The sequence below is a fragment of the Eurypyga helias genome, unplaced genomic scaffold (genome assembly GCF_000690775.1).
Source record: "Eurypyga helias isolate BGI_N326 unplaced genomic scaffold, ASM69077v1 scaffold32178, whole genome shotgun sequence".
Lineage (NCBI taxonomy): Eukaryota > Metazoa > Chordata > Aves > Eurypygiformes > Eurypygidae > Eurypyga > Eurypyga helias.
This window is the reverse complement of record NW_010265502.1, coordinates 27,192-48,878: the sequence shown is the minus strand read 5'-3', so window position 1 is coordinate 48,878 and position 21,687 is coordinate 27,192.

The following is a 21,687-nucleotide window of genomic DNA, read 5'->3' as shown; positions in this document are numbered from 1 at the left end:
GAAATACCTCCAGAACCAGCTGCTAGAGTACAGAGAAGCCACCACCAAAGAGGTTATAGTTTATGCACATGGCAAGAAAAATACAGCACAAAGCTTATGTGCTGCCCATGACCCTGCACTGGGGTAGCACAGTCTCCTTACCACGAAACATCTCAGTCCCCTTTTATCCTCAAAAACTGAAGAGGATTGACTGGGTTTTGGTGAAGAAAAGCCATTTTGCCAAACAGCCAGAAATCCAAGGCCAACTCTTTTTGGTTTGGTTTTGTTTCTTCTTTTGTATTTCTTGCTCTCTCCGTCTCCTACTCTCTGAGCTGGCATGAAACTAACACACCAGAACACTCACTAGCTGACCCAAGGAAGACAGCAGTTTACAGATCCAGCTCCATGCTCCTATACCAGCAGAAAAGGCTTTGTTTGCATTGGGTTCTCATTCACCCAAATGGACTGGTGGTATCTATAAAGGTTAATTACAAAGAAGACACGGCTCAAGGTCAAAACCAATGTCTGTAACTACAATCCAGTGAATTGTATACTAAAATGCTCTATTGGTTTTGCCTACCAGGAAGTGGGTATTGGTTACCTGTATTTAATAGTGGAATTGCATTCAGTTTAGTGCAGAAGACCAAGTATTTCACTCCCTCAAACTCAAGAAGTATGTTTCTCACTGTATGTTACCAATTACGTTTTTGTAAACCACACTTACGTAAACAATAAAACCAATCAACCACATACCAAAACAGGTCAATGTATAATTATGAATGAAATCTTTATGGTATTTACCTATTTCACTACCAAATTTGTTTCCTACTTGTGGTCTAAGATCCCTTATAAAATTCATGATGCTTCCATCAAAAAAGAATGGTTATTTTTTGTTGTTTTTTAAGGATATACTTAGAAATGCATTAACTACAACAACACTTCAAAAATTGAGCCAAAAGCCTTTCAGAGCTAATGATAACCCAGTGTTCCCCATCCTTGAATCAGGAATTTGAGTTACACCTGAAGTAAATGATATCCCAGACAATACCCTGCCATAAAAACAAAGAGAAAACCAAGTTTTGATAGTTGAATATTCAGAAATAGGCAAAGGATTATAACAAGCCACATGTGATATTGGTGGGATTATGAAAAAGGCTGCCCAGCATTTGAAGAAAAATAGATAGAAAATGATTTCTGCATAATTCAGATGCCATCCTTCTTTCTGCTTGGGAGCAGATTTCATAGTGATAAAAGATGGATAGCATCAGATAGAAGTATGTTTAATCAAAAAGTAATGGAACTGAAGCTTAAATTAAAATAATATAAATCTACCAAGATGAACAATTTTTTTTACCTCCTTTGCATTTGCTGAGATACACATTCAAGCCATTCACGTACTCAATGGAAGGAAATACAGATGAATGTTGCAATAGCAAAATTACACATAGATCCATGTACTCACCTATTATACACAGCTATACTTATAAATATAGCTACTTCCTTTTTTAGAAAGAAAAAATATAATTCTTAATAACTGGGGACTAACACTATTATACATACTAAATTACTGAAGTCTGTAATATAACTAATTCCAATTGTGATGTGAAAACATTTTTGATAATGTAATACCAACAGAATAGAAATTAGAGGTTTATAACCCTTTCATTAGAACTGATATGGAGTTTACCATCATTTTAGTTCCTAAGCTTTTCTTGCTCCTAGTGCCATTATAAAGTAGTTATCTTTGAGTCAATTTCCGATAACCTAACACACCCTAAGTGGTATTTTACTTCCCAAGAGTCTTTATAGAATTACACACAATGCAAGACACCACTTAAGAAAGTATACCCATCTGATATTCCATAAAAACTTGTTGGAGTATAGCGGGTAGCAAACTGGAACCCAGAGGTTCCTCTGTATATGCACGCATTTCCCTCTGTAAACCCTATGGCTTCTATGAGATAATTTATTACATAAAAATAAATGTATCTGCTCTCAAGACAGTTAACAGCTGATGCCTTCTTTGTTAGAAAAACAAAGGCAAGAAAGAAAAACATTTTCATCCACAAAGATCTTCATTTGGGGTGGGAGGGGCTTAACATCTTGATCACAGAGGCATTTGCTATAATTCAACACCTACCCTGCACTCAGGCTACGAAAGATTGTATTGTGGCATCTAGCGAGTGTACAGAGAGAAGGTTAGACCTCTGCTTTAGCTCTGCTGTGCCTGTGGCTTGACAGAGTCTTCAGCAGCTCTGTTCACCCACCTTATCAGTCCTCAACCACTAAGTGACATGAAGAATATACACCTCACCTATATAAACTCATAACACATATCCAAAAAATTGTACTGTACACATCATCACTACAGTTTTTTAGGGTCATCCATTAATTTCACTGAACAAAGTTCCACTGAAGACAGGCAAGTTGATTCTCTGTATTCTCCAACACTTAGTTTCATTTTAAAATTCTTCTACAGGAAAACAAACCCAAAAGCCGTAACGAGAAAAAGATGAATGACGACAGGGCGTCTTAACTTGGTACAAATAGAAACAACAGGGCTGCTACCAGTTGTGGTATTTCAACAAGTCAAGTGCAATACATTCACTTTAAACCTTAGGATGAGTGCAACTCACGAGCCCACGTGTTCAGGAGTGATGGGTAGTCACAGATTTTAACATAATTTACAAAGCTCAGAAGATGAGGATTAGACTAGAACCCTAATATATGGAGAGATGGAAACTATGTAAAAATCAATGCAGTAGCTACTTTTTTTTAAAGAAGGCGATTAAACATTCATTATTATTACTAATACAACATAAGAATTTCTCCAGCTGGCCTTGAAGAAAAAAAAAGTGGCCTCATATTTCCTATACACGCTTTCACAAAAAGGTTCACTTCCTGGTTTCTCACACAGTCTTTCCAGGACTTTCTATCAAATGGTTACCAACACGCAACAAAACAATATTGGGCACTTCATCTGAAATCCAAGTGTCCACAGTCTTGCACAGAAATCACTGAAGAGCTGATGTACAAAATCAGCTACCCAACACATACTTCAACCTAAACAGAGTTAACACAGACAAACCTGAATTCCTCATGATCTCTCTATTTCCTCATCTGTTCGTCACCAAGAGACACAAATTATTATTCCTATTCTGTAGTCGTTTTCTCAAACTGCCTTGAAGCCCCTTGCATGAGATAGGAACCCACTGTGACTGGAGGTATATATTATAAAAGACTGCCCTTACCCCTGTGTATCATTTTTCTTGTGATTCAGGTCCTCAGTATGATAATCATATTGAAGTGTCATCTCTTTTTCCATACAGATCCAAGCCATATCCCAAAGTATACCATTTACTCCTTCATAATCCACCTCTCTTCCTGTTATTCATCCCCTCCTTCTTACTTTGGCTACAAGTCTCTGGTGTTCATTTGTCCACTTGTCCCACAAACATTCTTGTTCTTTCCATGGGGCTCTATACCCACTAAAAAGCCACAGGCTTACCTGGAAGGCATTTGCCCAATCCTTCTAATCAAGACCTACCAATACCAGCACTGCCTATAAAAACTTGCTTATTACATAAAACTGGGGATAGATTTTTGTTTTGAAAAAAATAAATCTAATTCACTTATATAAGCATTAATATCTGCATAAATAAAACTCCCTTTCTACCTTCCATTATATCAGCAAAATACAGGTTTCAGATCAGAATCAAACCCACAATTTTGACTTCCTACAGAAATTTCAAGCTCTCCTCCCTTTCTGTCCCCCCTACATGAGAAATTTATGGCAAGCAGACACAGTCTACACTGACGCTGTTGTGGCAAGCTTCATCTCTACACAGCACTCTATAAGATACTAAATATATCCTTATCTCAGTTTTTGAGATTTGTAACTGGGTGATGATCCTTTTTCTACAAATGTCTACATTTCCCAGCATTGTCTTAAATTCAGCAAGACCAGTAAGAATGGATACCCACATAACTAGATCTTGCCAAGCTTCAGAGGAATATCAGTAACAGAGGCAAAAAACCATCCAGATTAACAGCAGAACTAGAAAGAGCAAAAGGAATGTTAATTGTAGGTTCTGATGTCACTCTCCTTTGGGACAGCATGTTGATACAGTGTTCTGGTTCACTTGAACATACTGTAATTTGTAAGATTGCTGGCTAAAGCTTGGGCGAATATTACAAACTCTGAGTTGGTTTTGTTTCTATTCACACAGAATGGGAAAAACAGTTGTTTCTTCCACCATGAACACCAATAGAATGTATTTAGAGATAAGGATGCAAGGTCATTTAATAACCCTTCAGACAATTCAGTAACCTCCATAGTTTGGGATTACAGAAGCGAGGCCAGAACATTAATCCTATAGTCTGAAAGATTTGTACTTCAAAAATACTTCCACTTTAAAGCACGTAGACCTCTCTCAGTATTTTAGAAACATGTAGGAAGTAACACAGCATGAAGAAGAAGGATGATATGAGCTATCATTTCTTCCGGATCTGCATATTTGCTTTATGTGCTGAATTCCGAGGATGCCAGAGTGCCTCTGAAATCAGTTTACAAAATATTTGGACAATACCATGTGCAGGTAAAAATTCAGCTAGAGATGTAAAATATGTGTCCATTAGGCAGGTAATATTTTGAAAACAGAGTTTTAAGTCATCAAAGAAGATAAAAGCTATGACTCACATTAAAGCTTTCCTGATCTACAGCTGAATTAACAATTAGCAGGGGAATGCTTTAAGTGTTCTATCTGCACTATTCTGATGGCTATCTGCACTATTAAATACACTATCTAGTGTAGCATAGGAAGTCTAAAAATCATCCTCATTCTTTGCATTCAGTCAGTCCGAAAAAGTATTTGTTAATGTAGGATAAAATTGGCTGTCCTCAAGACGTGCCTATAAAACAATTTAGATCAGGAACCTGCCCATATAACGGACTGAAAGACAAAACAGTGTTTATTACTTCAATATCCAACTTGCTCTCTGACTATGAATTAGTTGTTTAATTTATCTGTTCCTCTGACAAAGATTAGAAACAAACAGTTTATTGTAAAAAAAAAAATAAATAGTCGGCTAATTAAAATATTTAGTGATTTTTTTTTTTCCAGGTTGAAAAATCTAAAGAGAAAAATACTGCTTTTGTAAAACAAGTGTTTCAAACTAATGTTTCATTTCAGATTTTGCTCATTTTTAATAATTAAAAATATTTCTGCGAACCCAGGAGGGAATGAGAAGGCCAGATTATGACAAAGGAACTGGGGGGGCGGGAAATTGTTGGTTAAAGCCCAGAGTTGTTTGGGTTTTTTTTTCAGTTTGACAAAAGAACTGATAAATGTGTTACTTACACAGCTCAGTACTCAACCTCTCTTGAAAGGAACATTAACTTTGCATGAACTAATCATCTACATGCTGAATTTTTGTGCACTGTCATTTATGCATTAAAACATAAAAGAACATGCATAAAATCCACTTAGTTTTCCCATGCAAATGAGATTTTGTGTAAATAAATTCTATTATTTCTTAGCACAAGTGATTTCCATTGAAGAATGGTCCATAAACAAAGATGTTCACATGAAGAAAATGTGGCATAAAATGTTTAAGAGCACTACCATTGCTTTACATTTTTTAATGGTTCCATATGAAGTAACCTAATCTGTGACACTCACAAATACAAATTAGGTCACACGCAACAGGTGACAAGTTTTAATTGAATGTCTTCTGTCTGCAATTCTGACAAAAGGTGAATGGAAATAAATGAGTCTGGCAAGACAGCCCTGAGCCTTACAATACCCAATATCTCATTATTTTTAAACAGCTATCTATAAACTGATGCTGACAAGCCTTGAACCTTTTATTTCTGTTCAAGAAGAGGTGAATGTGCAGAAAGAAAGGAAAGAAAAGAAAAACAGGAAGGCTACCTCTTGCATTAAAAATGCAATGCCCATTATTAGCTCTCAAATACTACAAAATCATACCTTTTACACTTCATTTAAGAACTTATAAAAAAATCTCTTTCTTTTCTGGAAGACACACTCTAAGCACTCCTCAGTTCCTAGTGCCGAAATTTGTTCTTTTCTGAGTGTTACACTACCAGAACTTCATTAGAATTATTCTAGACTCATGCTGATTTTTAATGAGACTGAAATTAGGCCTCTAAATACAGGCTACAAAGCTTCCACTTCTTTTCCTTCACATTTCCGAAGTGAGGAAAAGCCTATGTTGCAGCGAAATGTGCATATTTATAAACTGTGAAAGAACAGCAATGCAGAAGGAAGAGTGTATACATGTAAAAGCCCTGATGTTTCTGAAATGAGACAGTTACCATCCCTTCATACTTCTCTCCACATCCTCTGGATTAGTAATATACTAATAACTAGGTAGCAGTGTAAAATACTGCAAAAGATTTTATGAATAACACAGAAAATACCGTTGTTAATTGCACTATCAATTTCATGTCAATGTGCTTATATATTATGACCACAGTAAATAATAGTATATGCCTTATTTTTTTTAGTTATGCATACAACATCCTGGGACAAGGTATAACAATAAAGGCAATCCAGCACTAACAAAATACCATCGTTCTTACCATAATTTATTTAAATATAGTTACACAAGATGCTATCTTGTTTCAGAGTTCAAATTACAACCAATTTAATGAAGTGGAGCTGGCTGGGCTGTAAAGTCATTACTGCATCAATACACTTGTAACCATTACTTAAAGGTGACAAGCGCAGACTGAAGAAGTCAGCTTGGCTGATGATCCAAGGAGAGGGCTTGGAACACCAGGAGACAGAAAGGTCAAAAAGTAAGTTTGAGCAAGGCTATACCAATGCCTGAAGGTCAAAGGCAGGCCTTTATTCTAGATCACATCACCAAAGCTTATAAAGAATTCAAGAGCTATGCTAGTGACAACTCTAATAGAAAAGAAGCCTAACTGAAGTTCTGGACCATTTGCTGGCGACTCTCAAGAGAGATGGGGAGATCAAAATGAAATGCGTTATAATAATCGGACTGTGAAGTACCAGTAGCACGAATCAAGATCTCAATACCCTTTTCAGATACAATAATGTGCAGTCTCACAATATTTCGTTAGTGATGGGGATGATGTGGGATTCTAGAATTAATCTGAGATCCAGAAGTCACAGGAAAGTTCATAATAGTGTGAGCTGAGTTATAGAAAATCGTAACAGTCCTACTGGGATGAAGAAATAGCTTGCTTAGAATTAGGACTTCTGTCTAGAAGTAGTAATTTCATTTTGCTGGAACAGAACCAGAGAAAACAAAAAGATCGCTCTCATCATACTAGAGCTTTAAAACAGATGTACAATTTATTGCAGTCCTTTACCCTAACAAACATGTTCGCCAAGTTCGGCGGGTTTTTTTGTTTTCTGTTTTATTATCCTCTTTTCTTCTCTTCCCCTCCCGCCCCCCTCTGGGACAAAATCTTTCTCATTTTTTCCCCAAGGAGTAGCCAGTCTGTGCTGAACTGTAGAAGAGTAAGATGGCAAAATTTTGTTTTCAAATGGTGGTACTCTGGCCAACTAAGAGACACCTTTTCAGTTAAGGGGGCTTTATATTGCCAGAGAGTCTAAATCGGCTTTAGTGCAAAAATATGTGTTCTCACAGAATTTTGGCATTTGACAAGGTTATTCATGGAAACACCATTTTGACAGTGTCTTTTCTGTTAGCACACCCAAAACAATACTATCTCTTCAATCTTTCTCATATTTATATATTGAATAATTATGAACTACACTTCTGCTGGTGAAGCACTACACGATTCTTTCTTGCTTTTTTATTCTTTTAAAGAGTAAGAAAATGATTTGTGGAACCTCATCAATTTCACACACAGTCCTGAACTTACTCCCTCTTTCTTCTGCATGCTATTTTAAAGCACTGCAAGCTCTAGACCAGTCTGGCACAAGGGGAACACAGACCAAGACGCTTACACCATGCCTCAGACTCTGGTTGGGGCTAACACATTTTTAGGAGCTGTATATGTTATCACAATTTACAGTCTAAGTATACTTCATCAATTTTGCCTACATAGAAGTCTGTGTTGGAAACTAGAACATCTGAAGTAATTTAAAGAGGGCTTGCCAGTCTGATGGTAAAATAATAATTAAAAAAACAAAGGCATACTTTTAAACCTAAACATCAACTTTATATAAAAAATGTGGGCTTGGAAAATTTGATAGACATTCTTATATTTTGGCTTTACTTTTGCACCCAAAATATGAGCTTTTTGTCTTTTGTATTGTCTTTTTTTTGTTTTGCAATTTACTTTCAAGACTACATAGGAGGTTTCATTTGGGGTCTCAAGAGTACTTCTGCCGTACATTTACAGGAAAATTCTAACTGGAAGATAAAAGAAGATCTTGTATTACAAGTTTCAGGTGTCTTTGGCAAACAACATGCCTTTTCTTGTACTTTGCTCTTCCTGTCCACATACTGTAACTTTCTGTTTCTTGACATTCTACCTGCTGCAAGAGTAAAGTTCAACAGTGGCTTATATGAGTTCATAGTACAGACTACCACATTTTATGACTGTGAGGAATTTGATCTTTCTGATTTCTACTCCCTTTCTGACTCCCCTGAGCAGTTGCTTATTTTAAAAAGGGGAAACTTTATCCATTACTAAGGTAGAAAAAAACCAGTGACCTAGGTTAATATGTTCAGACTGGAATGTACTGACATACCACATCACTGCATCTTCCTGTGCAGTGTTGCTCCAACCTGAAAAATATCAGAGTTAATAACAGAAGAATAAATTTAAGCTTTTTGGTCTCACTGTTTGCAGTGGGATAAGGTGATGATTGTTTAACAGAAAACCTAAAACTTCAAAATTAAGTGGCTAGATGGTCATCAAATAAGATAGAGCATATTAAAATAAAGAAAATAATGTAAAATTACAATGTGATGGGATTGCTTCCTATTAGTGTTACCCTGTAGTGTTGTGGAAACAAAGAAGGAAGATACGTTCTCTGCATATATTACGGTTTCTGGAGGCGGCAGCTAAAAACATTCCAATGCGTGTAGCTTAATGAACACTGGGAAAAAAGCACTTAGGAAGAAAGCATTTGTTTCTTCCTAGGAAAAGGTTGGGTATTAGCGTATCTGAGTATAAAGGTAGAGTAAAAAATACCTAAACCCTGAAACTATATTCAGTAATCAACAGAAAAATAAAATAATTAGACAAAACCTTTACAAATAGTGTTCTGTAATTTCTGGTCATGACAGTAACAGCTTCAGTAAAGTCCTGCAAGAGCATTAGTACAGAATAGTTTTGTCTACAGTGTGCTACAACTAATGTGGAACTTTCTTCTGTCCCCACCACTCCCTGGTGTTAAGGCATGGAATTGATGTGTGCTTAATATTAATTTCCAATGTTTACTCAGAGGCTAAATACAGCAAACAAATTTTTAGTTCAGAATTAAAACTCTGTCTGCAAAGTTTTAAAATCAGGGGGAAATGAGAGTGTTAGAGTATTTCTAGAAGAATGGTGCTTTTACTATTCTGCACATGGTAAGTGTCTGCACATACATTCTTACATATATGAGAAGCATTCAAAGTCACAGACTAAAATGGTGCATAAAATCAAAATATTGTAACACTAAATCCCCGGTACGTGTTTGATTAAAAATCACCTGATTTTGAGCTCTGGAGTGATCCACTCAGAATAGTCTTGCCCGGAAGGGATTTTATAAATGGCCTTTACTGAGGCTTACAATCCTATCCACAGAACTCTTCTCAAGACATAAGTTTTTGAGTGTATGAATCAGAGTGTATGAATATTTGTCCAAACATTTTCCAGAGTACTGAGAATACTACAGATGTCGGGGGAAGATCTGGGTGAAAAGATGCCAGAAACTCCATTACAGACTTTACGTTTTAAAATACATATTTATACATTTACATAACATTATTGAAACAAATGTTTTTAAAATGCACTTTTTCTCTGTCTTCATATAAACTCTCTCCTGTTATTCCATGAGTACCCCTGTCAAAGAACTCTGTATACATGAGAAAGTGAAACTTATATGCATAATTATAAAAAAAAATAAAATAATATCTGTCTCTACCAAGTAGAGCCTGAAAAGAACACCAGATTGAATTTTTACAATTCCTGTAACAAGTGTAGATATTTCTGTGTTTCACCTTGGTAAAACAATGGAAAAGAAAATGAAACACAGGGAGTTTAAGAGTATAGGCAAAGTTCTGCAGACATAAATGAAAAAAATCTAAGTAACTCTTCATTTTGAATTTTAAGTATTCTCCCGAACATATTTAACACTTCACTCATGCCCAGACTGTGACTGATTTATACATTAGCTCATATATCCTGCTAGCCTCATAACCTGACATAGCGTGCTGGAGTGACAGGTTATCCCGTTTGTGGCCTCTGCATCTCATCTCGAGGTAATACTTGAGTAATTAATGTAAAGTTTATTAGTGTTATCACTTTATTGATACTGCTGCTAGAAGCTTTTCATACAAAAGCAAAATGGTTAGCCTGAATATCGACTACTCTTTCACAGCTAGTAGTAGGAGTGGATTAGACTTAATGCAGATACAGTTAGGTTGAAAAACATAACTATAATGTGCCCAGTGTTTTCCACCCTTTTTGACTGTCCCTAAGGTTACGCACAATTAATACTATGAGGTTAAGTTGATTTCACTTAAATAAAACACAATACATTTTGAAACAATTAGACAACATACTCTTATAATAAAATGCCCCAGCTCTAAAAGAGAAAAAAGGGGCCATTTTATTCTAATCTCATAGGTAATGTTGGGCCTTTGGGAAATGGGTTAATAAATTCCAGTTTTCTAAAACAGGCAGCCTGATTTACTGCAAACTTCCCCCATTACAGTTATAGTAGATGTCTATCAAATTGCTTATGAGAACAAATTTATGGAAAATATCCAAGAGTAATGCTTTGTTCTTATTAAAATACATGAATATGTATGTAATTTTAGCCAGACTAAATGAACAAAACAAAAAGAAAGAGAAAAAAGGTCAACAACTGTTGTCAGAAGAATTATTCTTTTCCACAAGAAACAACTCCTCCCTGTTAAAAATGCCTTTATATAAAGATGTTTGTCTGAGGAGAATATTTTTGTTTAAATTGCAGTGGCAACTGCTATGAAGAAAAACTGTACAAAGTGTACCAGGGTATGTTAATACAAGTAATTGGGCAACATAATTACATAAATATTATTTAAAAGAGGAAATAAAGCATAAAATTTCCTCATCCCCAGGAATTATATTCATATAGAATTTTAATAGATGCAGAATTAAAAAGGAAAAAAAAATAGTTTTAAGTCAATAATTCCTGACAAGCACAGTCTATTTAAACCGTCTCATGCTTACCCTTCTGAATGCAGATCTCAGTGGGAATATTCACCATGTGCAATGCTAAACACACAGATATTTTATTTTTCTAGGGGCCATAAAAAGAATATTTACCAATCATGAAACCAAGGTCTTCTCAATGCATTCCAGATCTAGCATAATTCTACTGAAGTCTGCACATTTCTCCAGAGTTACTTCCAAGGGCACGAAGAGCAAACAATTTACTTTCATGGACTTTATATTTTTTCCAAATATTGTGTTCCTTTCAAAGTTTGTTGCTTTCTATGCTACTTCTCTCCCAAAGTTCTCTTCTCCCCTTTAAACCACATACACTGCACTCATTATTCCTTTCTTTTTTCTTTTAAACATGTAACTATACATTTCTACCTTGATTTCATTCTGATGGACTGTGACATCCAGTATAAAAGACATTATGGCTAAAACAAGAGCAGAATTTACTGGGTAAAAAGTTGACAGGTTATGTACAAAATAACCTAACTAACCCACAAACAGAAACCTAAAAAAACGCCTTCAGGATATTTGTAACTAGCACCCACAAAACAAACAACTGTATATAGTCCTCTCACAAACATAGTTTTGGAGCAATTTAACCATGAAGTGTTACATACAAGTCTATCCAAACTTCTGTTGGTGGTATCCAAGTCTCTTCTGATCTTCTTATCATGATGATAAAAGACCTACTGTACTAGTTCACCATCTGATCCTCACCAGAAACCTTTGGGATAGGCTCTCAAAAGAGCCTCTGACATATTATGAAATACCTTTTCCAATGTCCCCTTCCAAAAAACATGTAGTGCCCTTTCACCTATTACTGAATATATTCCTCCTGCCATATTTGAACAGGTGATTCTTTCTTTTAGCTGTTTTTTTTCTTTTTGTTTTTATTGAAACATTAATAATTTTGAATTATTAAGAATATTGTTCTTTTGCTTTCAGAAGTGATCATTTCAGCAAAAGTCTTCCTAACATCATTCTGCAATTTTAAGTTCACTTTCTGCTTTTGGTTGGGTTTTTTTTTTAATGCTTTCCCCTTCTACACAGCCAAAGTATATAAGCTAGTTCACGTGAGATTTTACTTGAAACATTTATATATGCATATGCTATCATACTAAAAACATAAAAATTCTTGGGTCAAGGGAGGACAATCACAGTTTAAAATATTCATGCAAAGTAGAAATAAAACACATGAAAAATATTTACTTGACACTATTGCCATCAGAAATGCTCTCAGCATAATCATCATTTAGTTTTAAGGCTTTTTTAGTTCCTTTGAAAGTCGGACTACAGATATGTATTTAAAGTACAGATACACAGAATTTGTTTTCATTACTAATCCATTCTCTTTGATCTGACCCAGGAAAGCACAAAGAAATAGACGTACTCTATATATATATATAGTTCTAACTTCTTAACTGGATACAAAGGGCAGTCAAATTGTTCTTTAATATAGATGAGTTCCCTGGGTCCTGCAAGTTCCCCATGAAGAAATGTAATTGCTGTCACCTCTGTGATCAGGAAAACAGACACAGGCTTAAAGGAGAAGGAGATTACAGGATGCATAATGTGCTGCAGTGTGTACACTTCTCTTTCTCCAGCAGGAACTCTTGAGAGAACGATCACCAAAGGCCGCATGTGCTTTGCACATCACAGTGTAACTCAAACAATTTACACTGCATTGCGTAATGATTAATAAAAGCTAAGACTTGAAATTCCTTACTCACTCATTTATCCTGCCTTACACAGGTAACCCTTCAATACAAATACAGGAAACTGAACACAAAGTAGTAAAGCTCTTGAGAGCTGTTGGCAAATGAAGCCTCCACGTGGTTCGGTTTTCAGCATTTGCACTTTACCCATCCGTACACCTCCAGATTACTCACGTAAGATCCAAAATTGTACCTAGGGCTGTCCTTCAGGAAAAAAAAAAGAGCCTGTTTTTTCCTCTTTTCCCTCTCTTTGATCTTACAAATTTCTCTTTGGATCAGAACCTCCCTCTGCAATATGCTTCCAGAAGGCATTTTGATCCCGAGGTCAAATTTGCATCCATTTTGAGATGTTCAATATTTTTCTACTAATTTTAATCTGGAGTAGATATATTCAGAAGAATGGTATAAAAAAACCACACAGAGAGTTCTGAACAAGAGGGCACTGCTGATTGCATTACTATAATGATCAGTGACCTCAATAGTCTTAACAAATCTGATGTTTTCTGATAGTTTCTTAAGGTTTTACATTTTTCCCGTTTGCTGACGTGAGAGATTCATGTGAACATCGTACACCTCGGCAATATCCAGGAGCATTTGTTTCTTGAGTTGAAGCAGGTTTTAGAAACTGTAACACAATTCATTTTTTACTGCCTTTTCCCCATTTTACAGAGTTATTTTCCACTTGTCATGCCACTGTGCCAGAGAAGGTGTGGGACTTTTTATTGATACCTTTTTATTATTCTCTCCAGCTTGTGCCTTTCCTTTTAGATTGCTCAGTGATCTTTTCAAACTATCCACCAAGAGTGGAAGCACAGTAAGCTTCTCTACTTTGTGCCAAATTTGTGTGGGGTCTGTTGATCTCTCAGTGATGGTACTTACACAGTTCTTGAGACCAGAATAACTTGCAGTTAAGCACTAGATCAATGCATAACTTGCATACAATACCAGACATCCTAAATACATCAACCCAGCAGAGATTTTGTGATAACTGGGCCTTTAAATTAAGATAATGAGATTAAGCAAAAATGCAAAATTTAAGTTGAGAATCTTATCTTTGTCCAATCCTTTTCACATGCAGAGTGAATTTTGGTACAACTTCTGCAGACCAAAGGGTACTCAAATTCTACATCAAAAACTTCCTGAAGTTCAAATAAATTCAGAGCCAGAGGTCTATCATTTTGATTGGTACCTTCCCTGTATCTAGAATGGTGTGGTCCATTTTTCTACTCAAAGCCACTTCTGCAAAACAACATTAAAATACAGTTAAAACGCCTCTACACGGACTTCTTCATCTTTAAAACTAAAGGAGCAGTTTACCTGAGGACACGCTTAAAGATCAGTGGCATGTTCCACTGCACACAGTTCTGTTATTAAAATCAGGTGACTCTACACAGTTTTCTCGATGAACAAATGCCTGATGTCCTTACCCAGAGAAAACTCTGACTGAAACTCCCATGTCGCTAAAATCCCAACTGCAGACTTTTTCCAGCATGAATAATATTCAACATACCCTCCTAATTAATGTAAACAGTATTACTGCCATTTAACTTTCTTTTTAATTGTTTTTTTCTCAGTTACTTCTCCAGCAAAATACTGTGTTTTATTGTTAATTGTGATAAAGAAAGAAATAGGCCAAATCAATTACAGTCCTCTGTCAATCTGTATGGTTCAGCCACAACTTTTACTGTTTTAATTAAATGAAGAAATGGTGCTATTGTTTGAAGGCATTAAAGAAGGCAATTCAAAACTTGAAGTAAAGCTTTTTTGTTTCTACTGAGGGGCAGAGACGTCTATAAAAGCAATGCAGGTCTCCATTTGAATTTCATAGCAGCTGTGAAATTTGTAAGAACCACAGAAACAATTAGTTATCCATTTTTTCTTTTAGCTAAAGTACCACTAGTTCTAAAGAGTTTGGGGTTTGAAGACATTGTTACCTACAAAATGTTGCTGTGACTTTAATCCTGGGCTAGCAAGAAGACAGAATCCTTAATGAAGATGGAAATCTAAGAAATAGGAAAAACTCTGCCGTAAAAACAACAAAAAGCCATGTTATCAGTGACAGGAGGAAGATTAGTGGAATTATACTGTTTATTATCAATATAAAGCAGATCTTTTATAGGATGACAGTAAGTTCCAGTTGTATTCCCATTAAAGTCAGCACAAGTTTTGCCACTGAATTCAGCTGGAACAAAAGAGCCCTCTGCATCGAAAAAGCCCATCAGGTCAAATTCAGATCAGTTGGTTAACGTAAGCAAAATAAGTACAGAGAGCGCCAACAAAGACATCTGCGTCGGTTAAAACTCCTTAAGCCCTTAAAACAGTATTAACACAGCATTTTGAAGTCACAGGAGTAAGTCTTAAAAGGATAAGACTAGCCCTAGTTATAGACTCTATGTCCAAACTGCAATCAGCAGTTCCTGAGAGAAGTGGCTTTCATGGAATCCTTCCTCAATTCCTGGATGTATGCATATACAGCTATGACTACGCACCCAAGTAACACGCCGTTTCCCAGGCATGCAGCAGTTTTTTGTGGGCATCGGTCGTAACTGCCCTTTTACCCCCCACAGTCCTAGTGAACAGGAGCACAAAGTGGGCTAAGTAACACCTATAGGATATAGGTCCGTGCAATACTACGGACCACTACGCTAAGCGGGACGTTCCACACATCCTTGGCAAAGACTTGAGACGAGCTCTGGGAAATTCAGAGTCTTGCTCACTGTAAGGTAAGAAGGCATCAGAGGGTGTATCTGCCGGTTACACAGAACCTATCACATCTTGCAGCCCCAATCCACAGAAAGAAAAATGAATGACAAAAAATCCACTAACTTCAATGGGCTCGAGTGATCAGTTATTTGTTGTACAAAGCCTTTTAACCACTACAAACACAACTTGCAACAACAATGTAGAGATTTTTTTGTGGAAATTGATAAAAAAATGCTACCTCACCTTGAATGCAAAAGAAATAACTCATTGGAGCAAGCTGAAAAAATTGTGTTTTACTCTCAGGCTAATTATATTATATATAGAATAGATATATAATACTAAAGTATCATCTTAATGTACATTTAGATTTTGTAACAAAAATACATTTAGCATCTTTACCATATTAAAAAAAAATTATCCTGAAAAACCTGAATTTCAACAACAGAAGCATTTGTTATAAATGTAATTTGACATATGTGCGAGACTTGATAAAGGGATTTTATATCAAAGTCTGTCTCCTAGCAAGCTCTATAGTAGAGGGCTGGCATGACAGGGGATGCTGAGTAATTATGAAACGACATAAATGACTCATCTTTACTTTTCCTTTTTCTGACTCGCTCTTCTTTGTGAAGAGCAGAGGCTCAAACACCAAGCAAAGTTAGGACAGTATGATGTTTAAATAGTCCCCTTTTTCACTCCAAACATCCCTGGGCCACAGGGATAACCAAAGAAGCCAGCCTAAGAACAACACAAAACATTATTACTCTTCTGGTTTTCCCTAAATGCTCTAGGTAGCTGTCACTTTATCCCGTGTACACCACGTTCCATTACTGCCCAACCTAATAAAGACTTCTGTCACAGCGATAGCTTTTCATCTTCAGAGCCCCTTTCTCCTCTCCTGATAAGGCTGCCAATTCTACTCTCTGTAAATGAGCTCATGCGAACACTTTATTTTCGGCTTGTGGAAACAAAAAGGGCCATTGCTCAGCTTCAGAGCTTGAGGGGGCGGTTTTCTATCTTCAAAGCATGACCAAGGCGTTTGAAAGGGATTAAAATTAAACTGGTAAGCTTAGCTTGAAATAAGAAACTTGCAGCAGGACTACTGCACTCACCAACCCTGCTTCTTTAAAACTTCAGAAGTGCCTTAAAAATGGTCATTTTAAGTCACTTTTATTTGTGTACTCTTAAACCTTTGGCAACTGCATAGATAACGCTGCTAGCCAGTAACCCATGTTACTATCAATAGCCACACATAGCTGAGCATCTCACTTACAGGACAGATGGTTATCCCATCCCAGTGCACTCAGTTCAAAAACATATGAATCACAGCTTCAGCTTCCTATCCAAACAGCAAATGAATTAAAATTTTTTGCCATCAGTGGCATATGTTTGCATCTGTGTACAGAATGACTCGGGCCAAGCCTGAATTGACATGTTTCATTCAGTGACATCCTAAGTACTATGGGAACATCCAATTCCTATCACTGTTTGCTGTGCCATAAGGAGACACAAAAGAAAAACTTTTAAAAATACTCCCCCTGCTGTCACGATTTTATCCATGAAACTTGTTTCACGAGATAGCTACTTTATTACCTGGTGGCTAAAAAAATTTGTTATGTTTTTAAAAGCTTACAGAAAATGTGTCCTTAGGAACAAAGCAAATTAAGTAGCTACCATTTAAATTACTTTGCTTCCCTATTAGCTGTAAGCTGGCCAGAACCAAGCTGTAAGCTTGGAGAACCAAGTGAGCAGTGGCTCAAGGCACAGGTATTCCTACCACGTAACATCTAGCTCAAAATCCACTCAAAAATTATTTGATGGTCTTGTATTAGTAATCTGTCCACGTTAGGAATGCACCCAAGTAGTACATCTTGTCGAGCTCAAGATGAAGGTCCAACTAACCAGATGTCTGCAGTTAAAACTTACCAGAAGCATGGGTTTAAACAAAGACATAGGGGAGTAAGGATTGGTCATTTTGAAAATACCCTTGAGGAGATTTAGATATGGAGGTTCCCCTCAAGGTGCTCTCTACATGGCGTCATTCTTCAAGACACTGGAAATCTACTCTTGCCACCTTATTACCACTGCTATTACTATTTCTAGATTCATCATCTTCAGAGGCCCAATACTGCTGTCCACTGCTGGACATCATGTACATTTTGGCTGTTCTATAAAACAAATGCCCTATTGTTGAAGAGTTTTAATGGCACAGTTTGGAAACTGAGTCAATAACATAGCAGAGGGAAGCAAAACAGCCTTTCCTGACTGGAACAACTTTTAATGGAAGTATGTAATGGAGTCTTAACTTTCTTAATATTGTCTTCAGACAAACACTGAAGGTTACCCAGAATGATGTTTGGAGGGCATAATCTCCATGCCAAAATTACAGGAAATTTCAGTTAACATATTTCTAAGTAAGAAAAGTGCAGTGCAACCTTTCCTCTAAGAAACTTCTTGGAGAAAGCAAGCATTAGAAGCTGTTATGTCCAAAGATACTACAAAACACTACAAGAAAGTACAAAATTGGCCAGGACTGAACACATGAAGAAAACATGAGAAGGAAGCTGGACAGATTGGCTTCCTCCACGACAAATAGGAAGGGGGTCTGGGAGATGGTTTGATTATGTTCAAAAGAATCAACTTCTGAAATCACAGCCAGCTGTTAGACAGTGCTCCCAGCAAGTATCAAAGCGCTGTTTAGTAACCATGCCATCCATGCTTGGCTTGACAAAGTGAGTCCATCTCTGTACGCCCAACCAGGCAATCCTTGCCATCTTTCTGCCCCCAGTCCCATCTTCATACTCGCTGGTGCCTTCCTCCACCACAAGCTATTTGATATTCCCTGAGTACCAAATGCAGCAAAGTCCTGGGAACAGCCTGGCTAGGAAACAATGTTATGTAAACACTTGAGACGTTGTCAGGAGCCTTTACTCACTTATGAGTGTAAGAGTCTGAAGTGGCTCTGACTGTGGGAGGGACCACAACTCTGCAAGTGTTTTGCAGAGTTGGGAGAAAAGCAACCATTGTTAGAACAATGCCATTAAACCCAAAGGGCTGTACACAGGGTAGACTGGAAAACAAGCTCATGGCACGGCTCCGGCCTGATCAGGCTCGTGCTAGTTACAGCAGTTTTAACAGCCTATTAACTTCAAAGGCACAGTACTACATTACCGAGATCTAGCAGGCCTCCTTTATATTCTCAGAGCATCTACATAATACTACCGTAAACCTACTATTTTTAATAATAAATAATATTATTAAGAACGGGGGCCTCTGGCCTCTCTGGCCGAGCTATTAATCTGTTCCTATTAGCATGTGGGGTCTATAATGCAGGCTGGATACAAAAACCATTAGTAGTAACTAATTGCAATTGACTAATTGATGACAAGTGACTGATCTTAATCATGTGGAGGGACTTCGGGACCTTATCTTGTTCCAGAAGAGAGGTACTTTTGCCATTCCTAGAAGAGGTACTTGCTTAATGTAACTCAAAATAATTTAGCATTGCCCAAAAATATTTATACCACTCAGCTGTCATTTTGGATTAACATGCTAGACTCTATTCACCTGTGGCTGTTACATCACTGTGATTCATTACATCATGATGATGTAACTGAAAACCAAATTTTAAATCAAGAACTTTTGTGCTCTGTGCCAAAATAACCATCTTTCAAATATTATTTTGGACATTCATAAGTCTGTAGTTATCACCTCTTTAGTTAACATAGTTAGCAGAGTGGGTGTACAAAGTCAACTTTTGAGTCTGCCCGCGTTCCGATCTGTCTGCTGGTGTTTGCCCCTTTTAAAAGAGAAAGGAAAACTTAACTCATGCACTCCCTGAGATTTAAATATAAAAAAAAAAAAATTTCATGCCTAACCCAAGTTAGATAATAACTGTTTCTCTTCTTTTATCATGGAAAGGTGCATCCCAAAAGGAAAGCAACTGCAGTCCAGAATAATTTCTATTTCCATGGGAATTTCTGCTTCATCACAGAAACTTTTCCACCCTTCTCCATTTGAGAATTCTCCTTCATAACGTGGCATGCACTCCTGTTTCCCTCTGCAGCTGAAGGTAGTTGAGAGTATTTAATATCTTATTGGATAGGACAGTTAAAAAAACCTACAAGGAAACATCTTGTGGGATAAGACATGATTTCTACCATTCATTCACAGGAATGGACTTTGGAATGGTTCTTAATGAGAACACAGGCATTAAAGAAAACCTAAACAGAGCTGTAGTGCTCCATCAAAAATTTTAACCTCAGGCCCTTAAGTGCTTAGTGTTACAATAACTGCTGAGCAAAGACTGGAAGATTTGAACGGAACAAATGCTTTCCTATCAGAACAGTGTGGGCAGCCCTATCTTCTGGGGGAAAACAAAGCACACTGTTTTAAACAGAAGATTAGCAGAAAGCAGATTATATTAGGAAACAATGCAAAACGAATTTTGTAGTTAACTGAAATAAACTTGAGTGGTAAATCTAGGATGTTGTCTGTCCAGTCCAATCCCTTCTTCTTTGGTTTGTGTTTCTAAGAGACTTTGCTGGCTATCTTAATCATTTTGTATCATGCAGTAAGCTCCAGAGAATAAGCAAACAGAACCTTCTCAAGGCCAGCAGCAGAATTTGGGTCAGACTGAAAAAAACTGTTTGATGGCCTGCACTCCCTTTTTACCTAAGCTTTCTAGCTGGATGGCTCTACCTCTGCTGAAGTATTAAGAATAATATTTCTCTGTCTCAAAAATCAAGTGAACATTGCTTGGAATAGCAAACACTGAGCTTTAGGAGAAACACATTGTTTGTAAAAATATAAAGGCATTTTTTAAAATCATCATCTATATTCTGGCTCTGTAGCATTTTAAGTCACATATATATTTAATAAGAGCATTTACTCTGTAACTCTTAACTTTAATAATGATAGTTCTGAAATATCTCTCCTATGCCTAGCTTCCTTTAAAAAATTACTGCACTTAGCTAGAAAAAAAAACCCTTTCTGTTTTTTATCCCTCAACTGCTATAGTTCTCAAAGTCTTCCATATTTTCAGCTATTATCCCTTTCTTGCAAAGAGCCCACTTAATAACGTTCACTCTAACAACCTCATTTATTTTCCAGAAAATTAACTCAGTTTCAACCCTGATTAATGATTTCATCTAAATGAATCAAATTAAAAATTGAAAATTATATTTCAAAAGCCAAAGAAAAAAAAATTGACCATTTCCAGTTAACAAATGATCCTTTCAAATATTAAAAGATGACCATGAAGAGTGCGTGATAGTAATGAAATCTAACTGGGGCCTACTGCTTATCTGGAGTTCATGAAGGGGGAGAAAAGCAAAAAAAAAAAAAAACCTTTCAGCATTGTTAACACTGAAGTCTCTTGGGATGCCAAAGTGACTTCCACTTAGTCTTTGCCTGTAATCAGCATACCAAAATAATATGAGAATTTCAGTGTTAATTAAACTGGTAGGGTTGGAGATACACCAATACTGAAGAGGGATTAGGAAAGCACACAGTACCAATAACCACATCTGTTAACAAATCCTAATCTGTGAAAGAGCAATTTAACCTTCCCAAAACTGCTAATACCTAGTCACAGGCTGCCCACCAGGGAAGAGAGAGATCATGGATTTAAAAAAAAAAAGTGTCAGCCATATTAACTGCAGAAAAACTGATCATTCAGATCGCATATACTGTCCCACCCATCAGACCTTTGATTTTCTTACAGAAGGAAAAACAAAGTTTTATTTTTCCATCCTTCTTGTACCCCTATCATTAACTTTGTTTCCACAAAAATGTCTTTTAAAAACCGTAATTGTTCCTCATATGTACCAGGTGACAGTGCTTATCAACTAGCAAAAAGCAGTCACCCTTTATATTGATAAATGAATACCATTACATTTTAAT